The sequence below is a fragment of the Bombina bombina genome, chromosome 2 (genome assembly GCF_027579735.1).
Source record: "Bombina bombina isolate aBomBom1 chromosome 2, aBomBom1.pri, whole genome shotgun sequence".
NCBI classification, from domain to species: Eukaryota; Metazoa; Chordata; class Amphibia; order Anura; family Bombinatoridae; genus Bombina; species Bombina bombina.
In genome coordinates this window covers 87,309,551-87,336,105 of record NC_069500.1, presented here as the reverse complement: position 1 = coordinate 87,336,105, position 26,555 = coordinate 87,309,551, and the positions used below count along the sequence as shown (strand labels likewise).

The 26,555-nt window shown below is 38.1% G+C and overlaps 1 protein-coding gene across 5 annotated transcripts in view; it reads right to left on the bottom strand.

Annotated features, from left to right (window-relative positions):
• Window positions 1-26,555, bottom strand: part of NEDD4L (NEDD4 like E3 ubiquitin protein ligase) — an 826,963-nt gene that overhangs the window by 390,439 nt on the left and 409,969 nt on the right. The window contains exon 1 of one of the 5 annotated variants that reach the window (XM_053701163.1): window positions 21,357-21,377. The exons of the other annotated variants lie outside the window; for them this stretch is intronic. The gene's annotated coding sequence lies outside the window, so the exon portion shown is untranslated. Of the gene's footprint in view, window positions 1-21,356; window positions 21,378-26,555 lie in introns of those variants that run through there. 5 annotated transcript variants of the gene reach the window in all.

Below are 26,555 nucleotides of genomic sequence, written 5' to 3'. Positions count from 1 at the left end.
TTTGTGTGAGATTCGGCAGAATGTAAAGACTGCGCTAGTACCAAGATATCGTCCAAATAAGGAAACACCGCAATACCCAGTTCTCTGATTACAGAGAGTAGGGCACCGAGAATCTTTGAAAAAATTATTGGAGCTGTCGCTAGGCCAAATGGAAGAGCAACAAATTGGTAATGCTTGTCTAGAAAAGAGAATCTCAGAAACCGATAGTAGTCTGGATGAATCGGAATATGAAGATATGCATCCTGTAAGTCTATCGTTAACATATAATGACCTTGCTGAACAAAAGGCAGGATAGTCCTTATAGTCACCATTTTGAAAGTTGGCGCTCTTACAAAACGATTCAAAATTTTCAGATCCAGAACTGGCCTGAATGAATTTTCTTTCTTTGGGACAATGAATAGATTTAAATAAAACCACAGACCCTGTTCCTGAAATGGAACTGGTATAATTACCCCTAAAAGCTCTAGATCTGGAACACACTTCAGAAAAGCCTGAGCCTTCACTGGATTTGCTGGGACGCGTGAGAGAAAAAAAAATCTTCTCACAGGAGGTCTTACTCTGAATCCTATTCGATACCCTTGAGTGACAATACTCTGAATCCAATGATTTTGGACAGAATCTGCCCAATTGTCTTGGAAAAAATTTAATCTACCCCCAACCAGCTGAGCTAGAATGAGAGCCGCACCTTCATGCAGACTTGGGGGCTGGCTTTGGTTTCTTAAATGGCTTGGATTTACTCCAACTTGAAGAAGATTTACAATTGGAACCAGATTCTTTGGGGTAAGGATTGGTTTTCTGTTCCTTATTCTGTTGCAAAGAACGAAAATGATTAGAAGCTTTAGATTTACCCTTAGATCTTTTATCCTGAGGCAAAAAAACTCCCTTCCCCCAGTGACAGTTGAAATAATTGAATCCAACTGAGAACCAAATAAATTGTTACCTTGGAAAGAAAGCGATAGTAATCTAGACTTAGATACCATGTCAGCATTCCAATATTTGAGCCACAAAGCTCTTCTAGCTAAAATATCTAAAGACATAGATCTAACATCAATTTTGAGGATATCAAAAATGGCATCACAGATAAAATGATTAGCATGTTGAAGCAAGCGAACAATGCTAGACAAATCAGGATCTGTTTCCTGTTGCGCTAAGCTTTCCAACCAAAACGTTGATGCAGCCGCAACATCAGCCATAGAAATATCAGGCCTGAGAAGATAGCCAGAATATAAATAAGCTTTCCTTAGATAAGATTCAAGTTTCCTATCTAAAGGGTCCTTAAAGGAAGTACTATCTTCCATAGGGATAGTAGTACGTTTGGTAAGAGTAGGAATAGCCCCATCAACTTTGGGGATTTTTTCCCAAAACTCCAATCTAACTGTTGGCAAAGGATACAACTTTTTAAACCTAGAAGAAGGAATAAAAGTAGTACCAGGCCTATTCCATTACTTTGAAATCATATAAAAAATAGCATCAGGAACTGGAAAAACCTCTGGAGTAACCACAGGAGGTTTATAAACAGAATTTAGACGTTTACTAGTTTTAGTATCAAGAGGACTAGTTTCCTCAATATCCAAAGTAATTAACACCTCTTTTAACAAGGAACAAATATACTCCATCTTAAAGAGATACATAGATTTGTCAGTGTCAATATCTGAGGTAGGATCTTCTAAATCACATAGATCCTCATCAGAGGAGGATAATTCAGTATGTTGTCGGTCATTTGAAATTTCATCAACTTTATGAGAAGTTTTAAAAGACCTTTTATGTTTATTAGAAGGCGGAATAGCAGACAAAGCCTTCTGAATTGCATCAGCAAAAAAATATTTTATATTCACAGGGATATCATGTACATTAGATGTTGAAGGAACAACAGGCATTGTACTAGTACTGAGGGATACATTCTCTGCATGTAAAAGCTTATGACAACTATTACATACCGCAGCTGGAGATATAATCTCCACTAATTTATAACAGATACACTAAGCTTTGGTAGAACTGTTATCAGGCAGCAGGGTTTCTGAGACAGGATCAGATTGAGACAACTTGCAAATGTAAGAGAAAAAAAACAACATATAAAGCAAAATTATCAATTTCCTTATATGGCAGTTTCAGGAATGGGAAAAAATTCAAAAAGCATAGCCCTCTGAGAATTGAAAAAGGCAAGAGGCATATAGGAAGTGGGGTTTAAATAACTAAATTATTTGGCGCCAAGTATGACGCACAACGCAAAATGAAATTTTTTTGCGCTAACAACATCCGGAAATGACGCTACTCGCGTCATGGCAGACGCAGCCTTGTGCAAAGAAACCTGGTGTCAACTAAGACGCCGGAGATGACAAATTTGTGACACCAAACGTGCCAAAAAATTCTCTCGCCAATAATGACACAATAAATATCAGCATTTTGTGACCTCGCGAGCCTAATTTTACCCACGAAAATTATTGAAAAAACAGTCAATTTGAAAAAAGACTATATAAGAACAAAGTAACTTCCTAAATATATTTTCCCAATTTTGAAACTGATAGTCTGCAAAAGGAAATATACATAAACCTTACTCATTGCAAATATAAGTACAATACATATATTTAGAACTTTACATTAATACATAAAGGGCCAAACCATAGCTGAGAGTGTCTTAAGCATTCACAAATAGCAGATAACCAAACCAGTACTGAAACAGAAACAGTAGAGGTAATGTAATATGAGAGTATATCGTCGTTCTGAAAAGGGAGGTAGGAGATGAATCTCTACGACCGAGAACCTTTGAAAAGATTTCCCGTGAGGAAAACCAAAAAATCAATAGGCGATACTCTCTTCACATCCCTCTGACATTCACTGTACTCTGAGAGTAATCTAGCACAAACTTATTTCACCACCTCCATGGGAGGCAAAGTTTGTAAAACTGAAATGTGGGTGTGGTGATGGTTCTATTTATAGGCATTTTGAGCTTTGGGAAACTTTGCCCCTCCTGGTAGGATTGTATATCCCATACGTCACTAGCTCATGGACTCTTGCCAATTACATGAAAGAAACTATAGCTTTTTATAAAAACCAGATAGGCTATATAAATGGATCATCTACAAAACATTTATGCAAGGAAAAATCTACTGTACAATGCCCCACATTGCACACAGTGCAACCAAGGCAATATGAATATAATTCAGTACTCCTTTTGATCACAGACACACAGGCAGCTGTAGGATACATTTTCCCAGAGGAAATGAGTACATGTGTGATTAAAAATAGATATGTAAATAATCTAATAAAGAAAAAGGGTGCGGAAAAACAGCAAATGAAGAATGATTTGTTAAACCTATGTTATGAAAACTATTGTTAAAAAGTAACTATTTATGTCTCTTTAAAAGCCTTTTTTTTTCTAAACAAGAATAAATCACGCTCTCTCTGTTCCCTTTTGTCTGATGCTAAACGTTCTGTGCATGCTTATTCTTTACTGCGTTCAGGTTCTGCTAAGGACAAGGTGGGTTGTGTTCTAGGAGTAATCTTATCTTCAAATGCAATTATTTATAAAAGCTGTGAATATGCCAACAGTTGGAACAGAACAAACAGTATATTGCAGTCAAACTTTTGTACATATACAAAAGATAACTTTTTCCCCCCTGCTATATAAATGCAGGTTCCTGTCCTAAATAAATCACCATTTTCTTTGTTATGCTTCCAGTAAGAAGTCCCTCTCCTCCTATAGGCTAGATATAGATTTCACCAGCAGCCAATGAGCATCAGTAGAAAATACATAACTGATACTGCTGTATCAATCTCAATTTAAATTGAAAGAAGTTTAACTTCACATGTTTTCAGGCAATATATATACATTCATAAATAATTAAATGCTGTTCTTTTATATGGATGAGAGAACACTTTTTACTACAATGTCCTTTAACAGTAATTAAAGGGACATTAAACTGTGGGATACAACTTGTTACTACATAACATAATATTGTTTTTTTTTATGCTTGCAGTTCTCTTTAGAGCTGTTCCCTTAAAGGGGTATGAAACCCAAAATGTTTCATTCATTAGATACATCATGTGATTTTACACATCTTTTTAATTTACTTCTATTATCAAATGTGCCTCATTCGCTTAGTATCCTATGTTGAGGGAGCAGCAATTTACTACTAGGAGTCGGAGATAGCTGAACACATCTGGGAACCAACAACAAGAGGCATTTATGTGTAGCCACCAATCAGCAGCTAGCTCCCAGTAATACATTGCTGCCCCTGAGCCTACCAAAGTATTATTTTTAAATAAGGTTACCAAGAGAACAAAGCGAAGCGAATTAGATAATAGAAGAAAATTATTTAAAAATCACATGCTCCACCTGAATCATGAAATCATTTTTTGGGGTTTCATATCCCTTTAATTTAACCCTTTACAGGTGCAGTTAATGAAGCTTCACATTTTCATACTGGGTGCCGCCATTTTGGAGCTCCTGTATTCTTGCACCGTGTGACAGAAATGGTGAACATTCACAGATCAATGATGTTGTCAGGTTTTTGGAAGCCTTATTTAGCGCACACAATACAGAGCAAGAGGTTTACATTTTCTACATCTTTTATACACAGTTTAAAAGCTACATTAAAAGGCCACATAAATAATACAGGGCAATGCAGTCACTGAAAAAACGTAAAGATCCAGATCTGCATAATGTTCACTAACCCAAACTCCACAATACAGCAGTCAAAAGGTGGTAACATCTCTGATCTGTAATAGACACCATTTCTGCCTCAGAGTGTATGAATGCGATAGCACCAAGATGGCAGCACCCAGTATAAATATATGGAGCTTGACCAACTTGATCCAATAAGGGCTTAAGTATAGAACAGTTTTGAAGAGAGCTTAAAGGGATAGTAAACCCAAATTTTTTCTTTCATGATTGAGATAGCGCATGCAATTTACAGACACTTTCTAATTTACTCCTATTATCAATTTTTCTTCATTCTCTTGCTATCTTTATTTGAAAAGCAAGAATCTAAGCTAACGTGCCATCTCATTTTTAGTTCAGCACCTGGGATAGTGCTTGCTGATTGGTGGCTACATTTAGCAACCAATCAGCATGTACAACCCAGGTGCTGAACCAAAAATGGGCTGGCTTCTAAGCTTACATTCTTGCTTTTCAAATAAAGATAGCAAGAGAACGAAGAAAAACTGATAATAGGGTTAAATTAGAAAGTTGCTTAAAATTGTATGCTCTATCTGAATCACAAAAGAAACAAAAATGAAATGTATGCTTACCTGATAAATTTGTTTTTTTATTGACACGGTGAGTCCACGGATCATCTTAATTACTATTGGGAATATCACTCCTGGCCAGCAGGAGGCGGCAAAGAGCACCACAGCAAAGCAGTTAAATACCACTCCCCTTACCCACAACCCCCAGGCATTCAACTAAAGGGAAAGGAGAAAGGAAGTAATATAAGGTGCAGAGGTGCCTGAGGTTTATGTAAAAATAAACCGTCTGAAAATACAGGGAGGGCCGTGGACTCACTGTGTCAAGAAAGAAACAAATTTATCAGGTAAGCATAAAACATAATTTATGTAAGAACTTACCTGATAAATTCATTTCTTTCATATTAACAAGAGTCCATGAGCTAGTGACGTATGGGATATACATTCCTACCAGGAGGGGCAAAGTTTCCCAAACCTTAAAATGCCTATAAATACACCCCTCACCACACCCACAAATCAGTTTAACGAATAGCCAAGAAGTGGGGTGATAAGAAAAAAAGTGCGAAGCATATAAAATAAGGAATTGGAATAATTGTGCTTTATACAAAAAAATCATAACCACCACAAAAAAGGGTGGGCCTCATGGACTCTTGTTAATATGAAAGAAATGAATTTATCAGGTAAGTTCTTACATAAATTATGTTTTCTTTCATGTAATTAACAAGAGTCCATGAGCTAGTGACGTATGGGATAATGACTACCCAAGATGTGGATCTTTCCACACAAGAGTCACTAGAGAGGGAGGGATAAAATAAAGACAGCCAATTCCTGCTGAAAATAATCCACACCCAAAATAAAGTTTAACAAAAAACATAAGCAGAAGATTCAAACTGAAACCGCTGCCTGAAGAACTTTTCTACCAAAAACTGCTTCAGAAGAAGAAAATACATCAAAATGGTAGAATTTAGTAAAAGTATGCAAAGAGGACCAAGTTGCTGCTTTGCAAATCTGGTCAACCGAAGCTTCATTCCTAAACGCCCAGGAAGTAGATACTGACCTAGTAGAATGAGCTGTAATTCTCTGAGGCGGAATTTTACCCGACTCAACATAGGCAAGATGAATTAAGGATTTCAACCAAGATGCCAAAGAAATGGCAGAGGCTTTCTGGCCTTTCCTAGAACCGGAAAAGATAACAAATAGACTAGAAGTCTTACAGAAAGATTTCGTAGCTTCAACATAATATTTCAAAGCTCTAACAACATCCAAAGAATGCAACGATTTCTCCTTAGAATTCTTAGGATTAGGACATAATGAAGGAACCACAATTTCTCCACTAATGTTGTTGGAATTCACAACTTTAGGTAAAATTCAAAAGAAGTTCGCAACACCGCCTTATCCTGATGAAGAATCAGAAAAGGAGACTCACAAGAAAGAGCAGATAATTCAGAAACTCTTCTGGTAGAAGAGATGGCCAAAAGGAACAAAACTTTCCAAGAAAGTAATTTAATATCCAATGAATGCATAGGTTCAAATGGAGGAGCTTGAAGAGCCCCCAGAACCAAATTCAAACTCCAGGAGGAGAAATTGACTTAATGACAGGCTTTATACGAACCAAAGCTTGTACAAAACAATGAATATCAGGAAGAACAGCAATCTTTCTGTGAAAAAGAACAGAAAGAGCAGAGATTTGACCTTTCAAGGAACTTGCGGACAAACCCTTATCTAAACCATCCTGAAGAAATTGTAATAGTCTCGGTATTCTAAAAGAATGCCAAGAAAAATGATGAGAAAGACACCAAGAAATATAAGTCTTCCAGACTCTATAATATATCTCTCTGGATACAAATTTACGAGCCTGTAACATAGTATTAATCACAGAGTCAGAGAAACCTCTTTGACCAAGAATCAAGCGTTCAATCTCCATACCTTTAAATTTAAGGATTTCAGATCCTGATGGAAAAAAGGACCTTGAGACAAAAGGTCTGGTCTTAACGGAAGAGTCCACGGTTGGCAAGAGGCCATCCGGACAAGATCCGTATACCAAAACCTGTGAGGCCATGCCGGAGCTACCAGCAGAACAAACGAGCATTCCTTCAGAATCTTGGAGATTACTCTTGGAAGAAGAACTAGAGGCGGAAAGATATAGGCAGGATGATACTTCCAAGGAAGTGAAAATGCATCCACTGCCTCCGCCTGAAGATCCAGGGATCTAGACAGATACCTGGGAAGTTTCTTGTTTAGATGAGAAGCCATCAGATCTATTTCTGGAAGTTCCCACATTTGAACAATCTGAAGAAATACCTCTGGGTGAAGAGACCATTCGCCCGGATGCAACGTTTGGCGACTGAGATAATCCGCTTTCCAATTGTCCATACCTGGGATATAAACCGCAGAGATTAGACAGGAGCTGGATTCCGCCCAAACAAAAATTCGAGATACTTCTTTCATAACCAGAGGACTGTGAGTCCCTCCTTGATGATTGATGTATGCCACAGTTGTGACATTGTCTTATCTGAAAACAATGAACAACTCTCTCTTCAGAAGAGGCCAAGACTGAAGAGCTCTGAAAATTGCACGGAGTTCCAAAATATTGATCGGAAATCTCACCTCCTGAGATTCCCAAACCCCTTGTGCCGTCAGAGACCCCCACACAGCTCCCCAACCTGTAAGACTTGAATCTGTTGAGATTATAGTCCAGGTCGGAAGAACAAAGAAGCCCCCTGAACTAAACGATGGTGATCTGTCCACCATGTCAGAGAGTGTCGTAAAATCGGTTTAAAGATATTAATTGAGATATCTTTGAGTAATCCCTGCACCATTGGTTCAGCATACAGAGCTGAAGAGGTCGCATGTGAAAACGAGCAAAGGAGATCGCATCTGATGCGGCAGTCCTAAGACCCAACATTTCCATGCATAAGGCTACCAAAGGGAATGATTGTGACTGAAGGTTTTGACAAGCTGATATCAATGTTAAACTTCTCTTGTCTGACAAGGACAGAGTCATAGACACTGAATTTATCTAGAAACCTAAAAAGGTTACCCTTGTCTGAGGAATCAATGAACTGAATGGTAAATTGATCCTCCAACCATGAACTTGAAGAAACAACACAAGTCGATTCGTATGAGATTCTTCGAAAATGAGAAGACTGAGCAAGTACCAAGATATCGTCCAAATAAGGAAATACCAAAACCCTATTCTCTGATTACAGAAGAAGGGCACCGAGAACCTTTGAAAAAAATTCTTGGAACTGAGGCTAGACCAAACAGTAGAGCCACAAAACTGGTAATGCTTGTCTAAAAAGAGAATCTCAGACACTAAAAGTGATCTGGATGAATCGGAATATGCAGATACACATCCTGTAAATCTATTGTAGACATATAATGCCCTTGCTAAACAAAAGGCAGGATAGTCCTACAGTAACCATCTTGAATGTTGGTATCCTAACATAACGATTCAATAATGATAGATCCAGAACTGGTCTGAAGGAATTGACCTTCTTTGGTACAATGAAGAGATAAAATAAAACCCCAGCCCCTGTTCCAGAACTGGAACTGGCATAAATACTCCAGCCAACTCTAGATCTGAAACACATTTCAGAAATGCTGAGCCTTGCTGTGTCAACTGGGAAAGAAAAGAATCTCTTAGCAGGAGGCCTTAACTTGAAGCCAATTCTGTACCTTTCTGAAACAATGTTTCTGAAACCAGAGATTAAGAACGGAATTGATCCAAATTTCTTTGAAGAAAACGTAATCTGCCCCATACCAGCTGAGCTGGAATAAGGGCCGCACCTTCATAGGTACTTAGGAGCTGACAATAGGTTTCTATAAGGCTTGGATATATTCCAAACTGGAAATAGTTTCCAAACTGATACCGCTCCTGAGGATGAAGGATCAGGCTTTTGTTCCTTGTTGTGAGGAAAGGAACGAAATGATTATTTACCCTGGAAAGAAAGGGAAAGCAAAGTTGACTTAGAAGACATGTCAGCATTCCAAGTTTAATCCATAAAGCTTTTCTAGCTAAAATAGCTAGAGACATATACCTGACATCAACTCTAATGATATCAAAAGATGGTATCACCAATAAAATAATTAGCATGTTATAGAATAATAATAATGCTATAAAATTATGATCTGTTACCTGTTGTGCTAAAGCTTCTAACCAAAAAGTTGAAGCTGCAGCAACATCCGCTAAAAATATAGCAGGTCTAAGAAGATTACCTGAACATAAGTAAGCTTTTCTTAGAAAAGATTCAATTTTCCTATCTAAAGGATCCTTAAATGAAGTACTATCTGCCATAGGAATAGTAGTACATTAGCAGGAATAGAGACAGCCCCATAACCTTAGGGATTTTTGTCCCAAAAAACTCTAATCTGTCAGATGGCACAGGATATAATTTGCTTAAACGTCTAGAAGGAGTAAATAAATTACCCAAATTATTCCATTCCCTGGAAATTACTTCAGATTTAAAAACCTTATTTAAACGTTTACATTTAGTATCAAGAGGACCAGAATCCTCTATTTCTAATGCAAATAACACTTCTTTAAGTAAAGAACGAATAAATTCCATCTTGAACAGATACAAAGATTTATCAGCATCAACCTCTGAGACAGAAACCTCTGAACCAGAAGAACTATTATCAGTATCAGAATGATGATGTTCATTTAAAAATTCATCTGAAAAAAAGAGAAGTTTTAAAAGACTTTTATGTATACTAGAAGGAGAAATAACAGACATAGCCTTCTTAATGGATTTAAAAAAATAAAATCTCTTATGTTATCAGGAACACTCTGAAAATTAGATGTTGACGGACAGCAACAGGTAATGTAATAGTACTAAAGGAAATTTTATCTGCATTAATAAGTTTGACATGACATGCAATACAAATAACAGCTGGAGAAACAGATACCAAAAGTTTATAGCAGACTTAGCTTGGTAGCTCCAGCACTGTGCAGTGATTTTCCTGTAGTATCTTCTGACTCAGTTGCAACGTGGAACATCTTGCAATATGTAAAAGAAAAAACAACATATAAAGCAAAATTGATCAAATTCCTTAAATGACAGTTTCAGGAATGGGAAAAAAATGCCAGTGAACAAGCTTCTAGCAACCAGAAGCAATAAATAAAGAGACTTAAATAATGTGGAGACAAAAATGACGCCCATATTTTTTAGCGCCAAAAAAGACGCCCACATTATTTGGCGCCTAAAATGTTTTTGGCGCCAAAAATGACGCCACATCCGGAACGCCGACATCTTTGACGCAAAATAACGTCAAAAAATGACGCAACTTCCGGCGACACGTATGACGCCGGAAACGGAAAAGAATTTTTGCGCCAAAAAAGTCCGCGCCAAGAATGACGCAATAAAATGAAGCATTTTCAGCCCCCGCGAGCCTAACAGCCCACAGGGAAAAAAGTCAAATTTTTTTGAGGTAAGAAAAAATATGATAATTCAATGCATAATCCCAAATATGAAACTGACTGTCTGGAAATAAGGAAAGTTGAACATTCTGAGTCAAGGCAAATAAATGTTTGAATACATATATTTAGAACTTTATAAATAAAGTGCCCAACCATAGCTTAGAGTGTCACAGAAAATAAGACTTACTTACCCCAGGACACTCATCTACATGTTTGTAGAAAGCCAAACCAGTACTGAAACGAGAATCAGTAGAGGAAATGGTAAATATAAGAGTATATCGTCGATCTGAAAAGGGAGGTAAGAGATGAATCTCTACGACCGATAACAGAGAACCTTATGAAATAGACCCCGTAGAAGGAGATCACTGCATTCAATAGGCAATACTCTCTTCACATCCCTCTGACATTCACTGCACGCTGAGAGGAAAACCGGGCTCCAACTTGCTGCGGAGCGCATATCAACGTAGAATCTAGCACAAACTTACTTCACCACCTCCCTTGGAGGCAAAGTTTGTAAAACTGATTTGTGGGTGTGGTGAGGGGTGTATTTATAGGCATTTTAAGGTTTGGGAAACTTTGCCCCTCCTGGTAGGAATGTATATCCCATACGTCACTAGCTCATGGACTCTTGTTAATTACATGAAAGAAATGTAATTTTCTTTCTAATGACACGGTGAGTCCACGGATCATCATAATTACTATTGGGAATCAATATCCAAGCTATAGGACACGGATGATAAAGGAGGGACAAGACAGGTAACTTAAATAGAAGGCACCACTGCTTGAAGAACCTTTCTCCCAAAAACAGCCTCAGCTGAAGCAAAAGTATCAAATTTGTAAAATTTTTAAAAAATGTGTAAAGATGACAAAGTAGCAGCCTTGCAAATCTGTTCCCCAGAAGATTCATTTTTAAAGGCCAAAGATAAGGAAACAGCCCTTGTGGAATGAGCCGTGATTTTCTCAGGAGGCTGCTGTCCAGTAGTCTCATATGCCAAATGAATAACACTCCTCAGCCAAAAAGAAAGAGAAGTAGACGTAGCTTTCTGACCCTTGCGTCTTCAACGCACGAACCACATCCAGGTTGTGCAACAAACTCTCCTTATGAGAAGAAGGTTTAGGACACAAGGAAGGAACAACAATTTCTCGATTAATATTCCTATCCGAAACCACTTTTGGAAGGAAACCTAAGGAAGTACGCAGAACTACCTTATCAGAATGAAAAATAAGGTAAGGAGAACCGAAACTCTACTAGCCGCAGAAAAAGCAACCTTCCATGATAACAAATTAATATCCAAAGAATGCTTAGGTTCAAACGGAGCCTGCTGAAAAACTCTAAGAACCAAATTAAGACTCCATAGGGGAGTAGAAAACTTAAACATAGGCCGGATTCTAACCAAGGCCTGACAAAAAGACTGAACAACTGGCACATCTGCCAGACGCTTGTGCAACAAAATAGATAAAGCAGAATTTGACCCTACAGGGTACTAGCAACTAAACCATACTCCAGACCCTCTTGGAGAAAAGACAAACTCCTAGGAATTCTAACTCTATTTCAAGAATAGCCTTTGGATTCACACCAATAAAGATATCTACGCCATATCTAATAATAAATTCTTCTAGTCACAGGCTTGCGAGCCTGAATCATAGTCTCATTAACCGACTCAGAAAAACCCACGCTTAGATAGTATCAAGCGTTCAATCTCCAAGCAGTCAGCTTCAGAGAAACGAGATTATGATGAAAAAAGCGCCCCTGAAGTAGAAGGTCCTTCCTTAACGGAAGACTCCATGATGGAAGAGAGCCCCAGACAGCTCCCCAACCCAACAGGCTGGCCTCCATGGTCACAATCACCCAGGAAGGTCTGCGAAAGCAGGTTCTCTGGGAGAGGTGTTCCTGAGACACCCACCACAGAAGAGAATCTCTTGTCACCTAATCCAGAATGACTCACGGAGATCCACATAATCCCCGTTCCATTATCTGAGCATGCATAACTGCAGAGGCCTGAGAAGGAACCGAGCAAACGGAATGATCTCCATAGTTGACACCATCAGACCGATTACCTCCATACACTGAGCTCCTGACGCCCAAGAAGAGGACTGAAGGGCAAGACAAGAGTTGAAGAATTTTGTTCTTCTGGCTTCTGTCAGAAAAACCTTCATCTCTAGAGAATCGATAATAGTTCCCAAGAATATCACCCTTGAAGATGGAACCAAGAAACTTTTTCCTAAATTCACCTTCCATCCATGGTAGCATAGAAAAGACAACAACAACAACTCTGTGTGGGAGATTGCTTGTTGAAAAGATGACGCCTGAACCAGAATATTGTCCAGATAAGGCACCACTGCAACACCCCGCAACTGGAGAACCGCTAACAACGCTCCCAGAACCTTTAAGAAAATCCTGGGAGCCGTTGTCAGGCCAAAAGGAAGTTCCACAAACTGAAAATGTTTGTCTAGGAACGCAAACCTCAGAAACTTGTGATAATCCTTGTGGATAGGAATATGTAGATACGCATCCTTTAGATCCACAGAAGTCATGAACTGACCTTCCTGAACCAGAGGAAGAATGGAGCGAATAGTGTCCATCTTGAAAGATGAAACTCTGAGAAACTTGTTTACAATCTTGGGGTCTAGAACAGGTCTGAAAGTTTCCTCTTTTTTGGGAACCACAAACAGATTGGAATAAAATCCCAGACCCTGTTCCTGAATTGGAACAGGAACTATCACACCCAGGACGGACAGATCCTGAACACATTTTAAAAATGCCTCTCTTTTTATCTGGTTTACAGATAACCTTGAAAGATGGAACCTGCCCCTGGGAGGAAAACTTTTGAACTCCAATTTGTATCCGTGGTACACTATGTCCACCGGCCAGAAATCCGAAACATCCCGAACCCAAGCCTGAGCGAACAGGGAAAGTCTGCCCCCCACAAGATCCGCTCTCGGACTGGGAGCAGACTCTTCATGCTGACTTTGATTCAAAGACAGGCTTCTTAGACTGCTTCCCCTTGCTCCAAGCCTGATTGAACATCCAGGAGGACTTGGACTGTTCCTGCTTGGCAGAGGAAGGGGAAGGCTTGCCTGAAAAGTTTCTAAAGGAATGAAAATTACTCTAGCGTCCCTTGGACTTGTTTCTCTTATCCTGAGGGAGAGAATGTCCATTACTTCCCATAATATCAGAAATAATCTCAGCTAAGCCTGGCCCAAACAAAATCCTACCCTTGTAGTAAAGAATAGACAAAAGTTTAGACTTTGACAACATATCTGCAGACCAGGACGCTGACCATAAAGCCCTGCGAGCCAGAATAGCAAAACCAGAAATGTTTGCACCCAATCTGATGACCTGCAAAGAGGCATCCATTTTAAATAAATTTGCTAACCTAAGCCTTAATCCTATATTGGATTTTATCCATAGGTGCATACGTCTGAATAGAATTGGACAAAGCATCAAACCAATATGCTGCCACATTGGTAACAGTAGCAATAAACACCGCAGGCTGTCATTCTAGACCCTGGTGAACATAAATCCTTTTAAGTAACACCTCCAAATTTCTATACATAGGATCTTCCAAAGAACAACTATCCTCAATGGGAATAGTGGTCCTCTTAGCCAAAGTGAAAATCGCTACTTCCACCTTAGGAACCGTCTGCCAAGACTCCTTAACCGAGTCAGCAATAGGAAAGATCTACTTAAAAATTGGAGAAGGGGAAAAAGAAACCCCAGGCTTCTCCCACTCCCGTGCAATAATCTCATAAGCACGGTCAGGAACAGGAGAAACCTCCACTTCTGAGGGAACATCAAAAAACTTGTTAAGTTTACTAGATTTCTTTGGAGTAACTACTAGTGTAGTATCAGAGTCCTCCAAAGTAGTCAAAACCTCCTTAAGCAGTGTCTGGAGGTTCTCACGCGTAAGTCTAAAAGTTACCACTTCAGAATCAGAAGAAGGAACTATACTATTAGAGTCTGAAACTTACCCCTCAGACGCCATGGAAGAACTTTCCCCCTCAGACCAAAGGGAAGAAACATTCAGCCATACCAGATTCAGATACCTTCCTCACTGAATCCTTATATCATCTGTTACGTTTCCCCTGTAACGCAGGAAAAGCCGCCAGGACATGAGTTACCTCAGAGAATATCTGGGTAGCAATTTCCTGCAAGGAAACTCCAACTGGAGTAGAAACACTGGGCTCTGCATGAGATGACACTGAAAAATGGGACGCACGAAGAGAAAGCTGCCGCATATTCCTAACAGGAGACCCCTGAACAGCATCCACCTTAGCTAATGATGGCTCAGAGTCAATACTGTACTGTCCCCTCAATACATGAGGAACAAAAAGGCATTGGAGTCAAAACACAAGCTGCATGTAACAATCTGCAAAGCTTTTTCCATCTTTACCAAAAACAAATCAAATTAGCTTCCAAAAATTTGAAAATAAAAAACTTTACTGTCCCTTTAAATTTTAAAATGCAACTTTTTTACTGCAGAAAAATATGATTGCTTTTAAAGCTAAAAAAACACCTTCAGGAAGCCTCCTTACCTCAACAGACCCTGCTGAGTTGCCTACATGACCCCCTGAAGCCGGAAAATACTCCTGACGATCCGGACCCAGCACCCTTTGAAAGGAAATGCAAACCGCAAAAAAGCAACCCTTAGCTCCCAGAGAACCTCCACAAACCGGAACAAACAAGGAAGTGATCCGGAAAAACACCAAACAGAATTGCCACCTCAGAATAAGCCCCTCCCATTCGTGGGCATCACTAAAAGTCTGTCTTCAATTGCTATTTTCCTTATAGAAAAAAGCTGGTTAAAAAAACATACAGAGCCTCTCCTAAGTCTCACACAGTGCCCAAATACTGCCCAAACATAAACCCACACTGGTTTAACAGTCCCTGTACCCATCAAAGTGCCAAACTCTCTTTAAATAAAGAAAATAAAAACTGGTCAAATCTGCCCGGCAGCAGGGCAGCTCACAAATATATTGAAAAAAGGGGGAATTGGGTGAAGTGGGACAAGAAGGGGTTAATTAGCACTCATTCCATTTGATATTGTTTCGATTGTTGAGACAAATTCAGCTAATAGTTGCAAAGATAGATTAATTAAAACTTACTATTTTATTAAACCACTACTAAAATGGAATTAATATTACAACTGGGAAAGTTCCCATATACCTCTTGGTTAAACACGCACACAGAAATTCATTACCATCTGCAATGTACCGAGAAAATGAGCATAGCTCCAGCCACCCCCCTGTATTCCTGGCCAGTAACAGGATACTCTGGCTTCAGGTGACAGGGATGGCCTTATTGCCACGCTCTAATCTCTTGCAGACAATTCCTTGTTTTGTGGATTAATCAATATAAGAGTTTAAAATCAAAAACACATTCACACTAGCATACCAAACACACAAACGCGTTTCGGCCGAGTAGCGGCCTTTCTCAATGTGTATAATCAACTGACAAGACGAGTGTTACACTGAGGATTCTTTAAATACCCTATGTGTTAATGTCTTGACCAATCCCGTCGCGTATTGTGTATACGCCCATCCATTAGCGAATCACAAGCGACTTTGTGTAACCGGAGTCAGTACTGACACTCAGTTATTCCATTGGCTGTAAGTGAGCCAATGATGCCCAATCTACGATCGTTAACTATAGTTTGTTTATATTATGCAATCGTTACATTCACACCGGTATTTTCCTCCATCAGTTTAAAATTTACTCATGCTCTTAGTACCTAATTCTACGTGCACCTGAGATTGACATTTATTCGGCTGAATTGCACACGATGTGAAAATTATAACAGATAGCAAACTTGCTTACATACAAATGCTGTCCTTTCTATCACTCTGTTGGTGCATTATCGCTGAATTATGTTTAATATAGGTTATCCAAATAATCACATTAGAAAAACTTTCCCATCACGAGAGTCCACGATGCTCATAAATAACTTATTAATATCGGTGCGTCTAGTTACCCACTGGGATAACATCTAAGAGAATACACTCTCACAACCTGCAACGCCATGTATGCAAAGTGATCACAGCCATGCTATTAACATTTGACTGTTAAAATCAATTCATCTGTGAAAAAAATAGAGGAAAATTCTAACCCTCTAAGATTTATCTCTACATATTGTAGCCAAAGCCGACAAGTATCAAATATACTATCAAGACATTGGCACATTCTACAATCAGATGAACAATTAAATTCCATTATCCCAAAAACACCACTGCTCACCTATAGACGAGCCAGAATTTCTAAATGACCAATTGACAGTCAGTCATTTTGCTAGAAATGCCAAAAAAGCCCCTTTATATAAGGGATCATTAGCATGTGGGAATTGTAAGATCTGTACACACATGGTAAAAAAGAAAACAATAGTGGACAGGTTCAATAAAAAATGGACCATTCAAAATCATATTTCATGCAAAACCCATAATGTAATTTATTGCTTATCATGTAGCAGCAATTTTTTTATACGTAGGTATGACCACTAGACTAATGGGCATAAGAATGACTGAACACCTCAGTAACATTAGAAATGCAGCAAAAGATGTTGAAAAAGGCAAACAAATTACAAGTCTTGCAAGGCATTTTTTAAACCATCATAATGGGAAAACTGGCACATTTAGATGTTGGGGACTAGAAGCAGTGCGTCCAGGTATCCGGGGCGGGGACATGGAACAAATTCTATTAAAGAAAGAAGCTAAATGGATATTTAATTTAAATACTATAATGACAAATGGCATGAATGAGAATAATAATTTTTGGGAATTCCTGTGATTCATTTCTTTAATTCTTCAACTTCATAAACCTTAAAGATACATCTTATATAGGTTGAATTGGTACCTTTTTTAAAACGTGCACCCAGAAGTTCCATTAGGTATATCCATAATATATAAATATATGACTTAATATTAAAATGACATCTTATGTCACAACACTATAACTTGCAGAACAACATGATTAATATGATGTCACTATTCATGTTGCTTAGGTTCAATATAAACATCTTCACTGTGAATATTTTATGCATACTCTATTACGCCTATAAATTCTCTTATGTGTGTGATTGTTGGCACGCAATGTCTTTAATTTCTCTTACATTACTAGTGATGACATTAAACAATCAGATTGGAATATATCCTTATGGCAATAATTGTTCTTTATCTTCATTCTAACTCTAAGGGTTTCTCATAACCACAGTAAAAATAAATGTATATACTATAGAACATTGCAGGAATATGTCATGTCACATCTAATCATAAGAAACGGTAATAATATTCTTAGAGACAATGAGACCGTACAATCACTAACTATAAGTATGGAGGAAGGCGTAAATATTGGACTCATACAGAGTTGTTTATTTAAAACAATAAAATTATCGCAGATGAATTGATTTTAACAGTCAAATGTTAATAGCATGGCTGTGATCACTTTGCATACATGGCGTTGCAGGTTGTGAGAGTGTATTCTCTTAGATGTTATCCCAGTGGGTAACTAGACGCACCGATATTAATAAGTTATTTATGAGCATCGGTGGACTCTCGTGATGGGAAAGTTTTTCTAATGTGATTATTTGGATAACCTATATTAAACATAATTCAGCGATAATGCACCAACAGAGTGATAGAAAGGACAGCATTTGTATGTAAGCAAGTTTGCTATCTGTTATAATCTTCACATTGTGTGTAATTCAGACGACTAAATGTCAATCTCAGGTGCACGTAGAATTAGGTACTAAGAGCATGAGGAAATTTTAAACTGATGGAGGAAAATACCGGTGTGAATGTAACGATCGCATAATATAAACTAACTATAGTTAACGATCGTAGATTGGGCATCATTGGCTCACTTACAGCCAATGGAATAACTGAGTGTCAGTACTGACTCCGGTTACAAAAAGTCGCTTGTGATTCGCTAATGGATGGGCGTATACACAATACGCGACGGGATTGGTCAAGACATTAACACATAGGGTATTTAAAGAATCCTCAGTGTAACACTCGTCTTGTCAGTTGATTATACACATTGAGAAAGGCCGCTACTCGGCCGAAACGCGTTTGTGTGTTTGGTATGCTAGTGTGAATGTGTTTTTGATTTTAAACTCTTATATTGATTAATCCACAAAACAAGGAATTGTCTGCAAGAGATTAGAGCGTGGCAATAAGGCCATCCCTGTCACCTGAAGCCAGAGTATCCTGTTACTGGCCAGGAATACAGGGGGGTGGCTGGAGCTATGCTCATTTTCTCGGTACATTGCAGATGGTAATGAATTTCTGTGTGTGTGTTTAACTAAGAGGTATATGGGAACTTTCCCAGTTGTAATATTAATTCCATTTTAGTAGTGGTTTAATAAAATAGTAAGTTTTAATTAATCTATCTTTGCAACTATTAGTTGAATTTGTCTCAACAATCAAAAAAATATCAAATGGAATGAGTGCTAATTAACCCCTTCTTGTCCCACTTCCCCCAATTCCCCCTTTTTTCAATTGATTATTAAGGGTTAGCACCAGGGATTACTATATCCCTTTTTCCTATCTAGTACTTTCACTGTGCCAATACTCCTTGTTCTTGCTAATACAGCTCACAAATATAGAAAGGCTTACTCCCCCCATAGACCCGTGGAACAAATGAAGGACAGACTACTCTTAATCAGGCATTCCGGATAGGGTAACACCAAACATGGAATGCACAGTGAAATGAAAAATCCCACCAGTTTCCAAGTGCTCAAAAGCCACCACAGCTCTACTGACTGAAGAGACAGATGTGGAACATAGCTAGACCCCAATAAAAAACAGAACAAAAAAATAAACTCTTGATTGAAGAATCTTCAGACACCTAAAAACTTTACCACCTCCTTGCTGGATGCAAAGAGAATGACTGGGGGTTGTGGGTAAGGGGAGTGGTATTTAACAGCTTTGCTGTGGTGTTTTTTGCCGCCTCCTGCTGGCCAGGAGTGATATTCCCAATAGTAATTATGATGATCCGTAGACTCACCGTGTCATTAGAAAGAAAATGGGTTTACTATCCCTTTAAAGGGACATGAAAACCAATTTTTTTCTTTTATGATTTCGACAGAGGATAGAATTTTAGTTGTACCTAGCAGTTTAATGTCCCTTGTAAGGGACAGTCTACACCAGAATTGTTATTGTTTAAAAAGATAGATAATCTCTTTATTATCCATTCCCCAGTTTTGCATAAACAACACAGTTATATTAATATACTTTTTACCTCTGTGCTTACCTTGTATCTAAGCATCTGCAGACAGTTCCCTTATTTTAGTTCTTTAGACAGACTTGCATTTTAGCCAATCAGTGCCATCTCATAAGTAACTCCACAGGAGTAAGCACAATGTTATCTATATGGCACACATGATACAATGCCCTCTAGCTGTGAAAACCTCAAATACACTCAGATAAGAGGTGGCCTTTAACCTAGTTACTTATATGGAGCTACACCTTTAAAAAGACTATATTGAGAACTGAATATCTTTATGAACGTTAATGACAAATAAAATGATATACAGAGTGTGAGATTTCATAGCTTTTAATCATTTGTTTTATGCATAGATCCCTGCCCCTCAGTTATTTTGAAGTTCCCTTATGACAGCTTCCTAAAGACTGATGGATGAGAATCTTGGGAGTTACAGGAATTTGGAAGCTACACCTCAATAACTCATTAAACGCCACCGTATTTAAACTATGGCATCACGTGTCTGCACACACGTTATCATATTTTGTTTATTTAAAGAAAACTAGAAAGCTGGCACTGTGGTTTATTAATGTTTTGGAAACAGGTAAAGAAATACCTGGTGCTAACACCTCCTTATACAGTAATATGGAAAAAGAAGGCATGGAAATTTACGTGCACAAAAAAAAGAAAGAAGAAAAAAAAAAAGAAAGAAAAAAAGAAAATAATTATACAAAAAGGAAAAAAAAATTCCGAAGTAACATTTTTGGGACTAACAGAGAAACATACAAAAACTTTCCAATGTACTTGTTTCAAAAACATTTGCTTTGTTCCTTCAATAGTGATTTACAGTTAGCAGTTAGGTACTACTCAATTTAAAAAATCATGAAATAAACAGTTACTAGTTCACTCAAATTTAATTAAAGGAACATGCCAAATTGCTCGTTACCCATGACCCATAGGTGATCAAAAATCTGAAATAAATAAGTCAGGTTGTTTTTTTTCTTGTTTTTTTATAAATGTGATAATTTCTATGTAAATTAATATAGCATTTAACTTGTATTAAAAATACACACACAGGGCTATAAAAAATGATTGCAGTCAGGTGAAAGTCTACTCCATAGCAATGGAAATCAGAACAATAGTATTTTTTTGTTAATAATTTTACAGCAAATGTTATTCCATAATCTTCACAATATTAAGGGCAGATTTGCGTAACATTTACCTCCACTGAAGTCAAATAGATTTTTTGCTTCCATTAAAAAAAATTATCTTTAAAATCGTCTATGATGTCAACACAACATATCTACCATATACTAAGACACAATGTTTGTTTTTGACACACAATATATTTACATATGCTATGAAAAACAACTCAATCTTTTTTAGTGCTAGAAGCCTTCTAATAAAATGTAGTTAAAATGTATCAAATTATTTATTACTGGTTATGTTTAATCTCTGGACTAAAAGTAACTATGGTCGTTTCCGGTCTTCTCTTAATTTCTGTATCTAAAGAAGAATGAAATAGTAAATTAATATATATATAAAAGTAGTTGTACTGACCAAGTAGTTGAAAGATGGAAGTTCTGAATCTGGAACAGCAGCAAATTATTTAACATAAAAAGCTATAACCCAAGAGACTGTTGTGTTTCCCTGATAATTTCAGAATATCTTCTAAGACTCACACTCGATGATTTACTGCACATAAGATAATGACCGTGTTGGCCAGTACTAGGTCTGCTTTCTGTTTTCAAAACAAGTTTAACTACTTGACTTTTATTACAACCAGCCTGTTGTATGAACGATAAACAAAAGTACAGAACGACCGGTTTACTGTATGGTTACAATAGGTGCTTTAACAAAGAGAGACAACAAACATATAACAAAGTATAAAGGAGCACTGCACAAAACCTACATAAGAAAAAGTGAATGTGATTCCTTCATACACATTTTATCTACCCTACTGTTTTCTTATAATTAAACCAAAACTGCAGTTTTTATATGAACAAATTGTGATATATTTGGCATAACACACCTGCAAACTGAACAAATAGTGTACAGTTTAAAAAAGAAAACACAGCCGACATTTTATTTACATCATTCTATACTTTTTTAATTACATTTTAATTTTGTTAAGTACACACCAAATTATTCATCACAAAATGAATCAATCATTTTAACAACCAGCTATTATAAATATGCTAAACAGCACTCAATAGTTATTAGAAATTTTATTTATACAATACACACACGCACACATAAATACACACACGCATATATATACATACACACATATATATATACACACACACACACATATATATATATATATACACACGCACACACACACGCATATATATATATATATACACACGCACACATATATATATATATATATATATATACACACACACACACACACACAAACATATATATATATATACACACACGCACACACATATATATATATATATACACACACACACACACATAGTATTGTGCAAAAGTCTTAGGCCATCATTAGATTTGTTGTGTTAATGACCATCCATGTTTATTTTTCAGTCTCTTTATTATAATACAAACAGAAAATACAGGAAAAATGTGCACAAAATATAATAAAAATCAATTTTCAGAACAAAATGGCTTTTTCAGGCAAAAGTCGGTATTTAGTGTATCCTCCCTTGGCACTAAGCACATTAACTCTTTTGGGGAGACTTTCCTGAAGTTTTATGAAGTAATCTTCCCAGACTTCTTTAGATTTAGGTTGTCTTATTTCTTTTTCTGTCCAGCCAGGTGATCCCATACTGTATCTATAATATTCAGGTCTGGACTCTGTGTAGGCCACTCCATGACTGTCAGTGTTTTATCAGCTGTTTTTCTCTCCAAATATAATTTCACTGCATTAGCAGTGTGCTTAAGATAGTTATCATGCTGAAAAATAAAACATTTCCCAATCAGGTGCTTTCCAGGAGGAATGGCATGATGAATTAAAACCTGTCTGTACTTTTCAGCATTAATGATCCCATCAATTCCGACAATATCGCCAACACCACTGGCAGAAATGCAGCTCCAAACCAGGACAGACCCTCCACCATGTTTCACTGAAGGACGCAAGCACTCATTCGTCAATCTCTCTCCAACTCTTCTTCTCATATATTGTCGACGATTGAATCCAAAAATTTAAAATACTCTTTTCCACTAATCTTCATTTCAGTCTTTGTGAGCTTTAGCATATCTTGCCAAATGCTGAGCCAAGTCCTTGCTGGTCTTCTTCTGGTCTCTCAAAGAAGAAACTTTGAGAAACTTCTCATCCGATTTTGAAAGTTTTCTTGGCCCTCCATTCCTTTTTTTTTGTCCTTGACCTCTACTGATTTCTTTATAACACTTTGAAATATCACAGCTTGAGTATCCACTTTGTTTGCCGATTGCCCTTTGAGAGTGGCCTTGCTGATGCAAAAGTATGATTTTATGTCAGTCAAAATCTGTGATCTTTGGCATTTTGAATGGAATGATGTGATTGAAAGTTGGTCTTATTAGCAAGCTTCCAATGAATTAAACTCATACTACATGTGTATGTAATGTTCAAACATGTCTTGCACAAACCTGGTGTAATAGACCTTTTTCACAGCAGTCATTTTGACATGAAATAGCAGGACAAATATAGGTGTAATGACATTAATTAGGGTTCCATTCCATTTAGGTTTACTAGAGGCAAGTTACCTCTATTGCTCAAGTGTAAGGGGAGGTCACACTAAATACTTGCCACTTTAGCCCTTTAGCCTATAGAAGCAGTTTTTTTCTGTTTTTTTAATACTACATATAAATATCATGTTTTTTTCTGGTTTTATTCTAATAAAGAGACCGAGAAATATTTATATATGGTCATTATACCATTGCTAAAACAACAAATCTAATGGTGGCCTAAGACTTTAGCACGGTACTGTGTTTATTTATTTAATTCTAAGTGGTCAAAACTCAACATTAAATAAAGAACACTCAATAATTAGTTGATATTGCATGTAATCCATTTTAACAAAGGGGACAATATTTATTTTTGATTAAGTGGATCTAACCGTTTAATATAAATTTCCCATTTCTCAATTAATAACTGTGTTCTGGACAAATTATCTCCGAGAGCATCATACTGTTCTTTAATAAGTTGTTGCATTGCTATATTTAATGGCGCTTAGAGAAGTAATATTGGATTTCAACCAATTCTGAAGTATACATCTAATATTACCTTAGTTAGAAACGGTTACATTTTCCTGTTGAGCTGTGACCAGTCCAGGAAAAATAAATCTGTATAACATCATTAGTTATTGGTAGACCAGTGGTTTTTGTAGGCCAGAAATTAACTCTGGTCCACATTTGCTTAATTTTGAGCATTTCCAAAAAACATAATTTATGCTTACCTGATAAATTTATTTCTCTTGTAGTGTATCCAGTCCACGGATCATCCATTACTTGTGGGATATTCTCCTTCCCAACAGGAAGTTGCAAGAGGATCACCCACAGCAGAGCTGCTATATAGCTCCTCCCCTCACTGCCATATCGAGTCATTCGACCGAAACAAGACGAAAAAGGAGAAACCATAGGGTGAAGTGGTGACTGTAGTTTAAATAAAATTTAAACCTGCCTTAAAAGGACAGGGCAGGCCGTGGACTGGATACACTACAAGAGAAATAAATTTATCAGGTAAGCATAAATTATGTTTTCTCTTGTTAAGTGTATCCAGTCCACGGATCATCCATTACTTGTGGGATACCAATACCAAAACTAAAGTAAACGGATGATGGGAGGGACAAGGCAGGAACTTAAACGGAAGGAACCACTGCCTGTAGAACCTTTCTCCCAAAAACAGCCTCCGAAGAAGCAAAAGTGTCAAATTTGTAAAATTTTGAAAAGTTGTGAAGCGAAGACCAAGTCGCAGCCTTGCAAATCTGTTCAACAGAGGCCTCATTTTTAAAGGCCCAGGTGGAAGCCACAGCTCTAGTAGAATGAGCCGTAATCCTTTCAGGGGGCTGCTGTCCAGCAGTCTCATAGGCTAAGCATATTATGCTCTGAAGCCAAAAGGAGAGAGAGGTTGTCGAAGCTTTTTGACCTCTCCTCTGTCCAGAGTAAACGACAAACAGGGCAGATGTTTGATGAAAATCTTTAGTAGCCTGAAAGTAAAACTTCAAGGCACGGACTACGTCCAGATTATGCAAAAGACGTTCCTTCTTTGAAGAAGGATTAGGACACAATGATGGAACAACAATCTCTTGATTGATATTCCTGTTAGAAACCACCTTAGGTAAAAACCCAGGTTTGGAACGCAGAACTACCTTGTCTGAATGAAAAATCAGATAAGGAGAATCACAATGTAAGGCAGATAACTCAGAGACTCTTCGAGCCGAGGAAATAGCCATCAAAAACAGAACTTTCCAAGAGAAAAGTTTAATATCAATGGAATGAAGGGGTTCAAACGGAACTCCCTGAAGAACTTTAAGAACCAAGTTTAAGCTCCATGGGGGAGCAACAGTTTTAAACACAGGCTTAATCCTAACCAAAGCCTGAGAAAATGCCTGGACGTCTGGAACTTCTGCCAGACGCTTGTGCAAAAGAATAGACAGAGCAGAGATCTGTCCTTTTAAAGAACTAGCTGATAAGCCTTTGTCCAAACCCTATTGGAGAAAGGACAATATCCTAGGAATCCTAACCTTACTCCATGAGTAACTCTTGGATTCACACCAATAAAGATATTTACACCATATCTTATGGTAGATTTTCCTGGTGACTGGCTTCCGAGCCTCTATTAAGGTATCAATGACTGACTCGGAGAAGCCACGCCTTGATAGAATCAAGCGTTCAATCTCCATGCAGTCAGTCTCAGAGAAATTAGATTTGGATGATTGAAAGGACCTTGTATTAGAAGGTCCTGCCTCAGAGGCAGAGTCCATGGTGGAAGAGATGACATGTCCACTAGGTCTGCATACCAGGTCCTGCGTGGCCACGCAGGCGCTATCAGAATCACCGATGCTCTCTCCTGTTTGATTTTGGCAATCAGTCGAGGGAGCAGAGGAAACGGTGGAAACACATAGGCCAGGTTGAAGAACCAAGGAGCTGCTAGAGCATCTATCAGCGTTGCTCCCGGGTCCCTGGACCTGGATCCGTAACAAGGAAGCTTGGCGTTCTGGCGAGACGCCATGAGATCCAGTTCTGGTTTGCCCCAACGATGGACCAGTTGAGCAAACACCTCCGGATGGAGTTCCCACTCCCCGGATGAAAAGTCTGACGACTTAGAAAATCCGCTTCCCAGTTCTCTACGCCTGGGATGTGGATCGCTGACAGGTGGCAAGAGTGAGACTCTGCCCAGCGAATTATCTTTGAGACTTCTAACATCGCTAGGGAACTCCTGGTTCCCCCTTGATGGTTGATGTAAGCCACAGTCGTGATGTTGTCCGACTGAAATCTGATGAACCTCAGTGTTGCTAACTGAGGCCAAGCTAGAAGAGCATTCAATATTGCTCTTAACTGCAGAATATTTATTGGGAGGAGTTTCTCCTCCTGAGTCCACGATCCCTGAGCCTTCAGGGAGTTCCAGACTGCGCCCCAACCTAGAAGGCTGGCATCTGTTGTTACAATTGTCCAATCTGGCCTGCGAAAGGTCATACCCTTGGACAGATGGACCCGAGAAAGCCACCAGAGAAGAGAATCTCTGGTCTCTTGATCCAGATTTAGTAGAGGGGACAAATCTGAGTAATCCCCATTCCACTGACTTAG